Source organism: Oncorhynchus masou, unplaced genomic scaffold (assembly GCF_036934945.1).
Source record: "Oncorhynchus masou masou isolate Uvic2021 unplaced genomic scaffold, UVic_Omas_1.1 unplaced_scaffold_1205, whole genome shotgun sequence".
Lineage (NCBI taxonomy): Eukaryota > Metazoa > Chordata > Actinopteri > Salmoniformes > Salmonidae > Oncorhynchus > Oncorhynchus masou.
Window position 1 is genome coordinate 160,453 of NW_027001834.1, and position 1,864 is coordinate 162,316.

Here is a 1,864-nt window from a genome sequence, read left to right on the forward strand (position 1 = left end):
TGGTGACCAGATCTGTCCAGCCACCTGAACTACCTGGTGACCAGATCCGTCCAGACACCTGAACATGAACTACCTGGTGACCAGATCTGTCCTGCCACCTGAACTACCTGGTGACCAGATCTGTCCAGCCCCCTGAACTACCTGGTGACCAGATCTGTCCAGCCCCCTGAACTACCTGGTGACCAGATCTGTCCAGCCACCTGAACATGAACTACCTGGTGACCAGATCTGTCCAGACACCTGAACTACCTGGTGACCAGATCTGTCCGGCCACCTGAACTACCTGGTGACCAGATCTGTCCAGCCACATGAACTACCTGGTGACCAGATCTGTCCTGCCCCCTGAACATGAACTACCTGGTGACCAGATCTGTCCAGCCACATGAACATGAACTACCTGGTGACCAGATCTGTCCAGCCACCTGAACATGAACTACCTGGTGACCAGATCTGTCCTGCCCCCTGAACTACCTGGTGACCAGATCTGTCCAGCCACCGGAACTACCTGGTGACCAGATCTGTCCAGCCACCTGAACTACCTGGTGACCAGATCTGTCCTGCCCCCTGAACTACCTGGTGACCAGATCTGTCCAGACACCTGAACTACCTGGTGACCAGATCTGTCCAGACACCTGAACTACCTGGTGACCAGATCTGTCCAGCCACCTGAACTACCTGGTGACCAGATCTGTCCAGACACCTGAACATGAACTACCTGGTGACCAGATCTGTCCAGACACCTGAACATGAACTACCTGGTGACCAGATCTGTCCAGCCCCCTGAACTACCTGGTGACCAGATCTGTCCAGCCACCTGAACTACCTGGTGACCAGATCTGTCCAGACACATGAACTACCTGGTGACCAGATCTGTCCAGCCACCTGAACATGACCTACCTGGTGACCAGATCTGTCCAGCCACCTGAACATGAACTACCTGGTGACCAGATCTGTCCAGCCCCCTGAACTACCTGGTGACCAGATCTGTCCAGACACCTGAACATGAACTACCTGGTGACCAGATCTGTCCAGCCCCCTGAACTACCTGGTGACCAGATCTGTCCAGACACCTGAACATGAACTACCTGGTGACCAGATCTGTCCAGCCTCCGGAACATGAACTACCTGGTGACCAGATCTGTCCAGCCTCCGGAACATGAACTACCTGGTGACCAGATCTGTCCAAACACCTGAACATGAACTACCTGGTGACCAGATCAGTCCAGCCTCCTGAACTAGAACTACCTGGTGACCAGATCTGTCCAGACACCTGAACTACCTGGTGACCAGATCTGTCCAGCCCCCTGAACTACCTGGTGACCAGATCTGTCCAGACACCTGAACTACCTGGTGACCAGATCTGTCCAGCCCCCTGAACTACCTGGTGACCAGATCTGTCCAGCCACCTGAACATGAACTACCTGGTGATCAGATCTGTCCAGCCCCCTGAACATGAACTACCTGGTGACCAGATCTGTCCAGCCACCTGAACATGAACTACCTGGTGACCAGATCTGTCCAGCCCCCTGAACATGAACTACCTGGTGACCAGATCTGTCCAGACACCTGAACATGAACTACCTGGTGACCAGATCTGTCCAGACACCTGAACATGAACTACCTGGTGACCAGATCTGTCCAGACACCTGAACATGAACTACCTGGTGACCAGATCTGTCCAGACACCTGAACATGAACTACCTGGTGACCAGATCTGTCCAGACACCTGAACATGAACTACCTGGTGACCAGATCTGTCCAGACACCTGAACTACCTGGTGACCAGATCTGTCCAGACACCTGAACTACCTGGTGACCAGATCTGTCCAGACACCTGAACATGAACTACCTGGTGACCAGATCT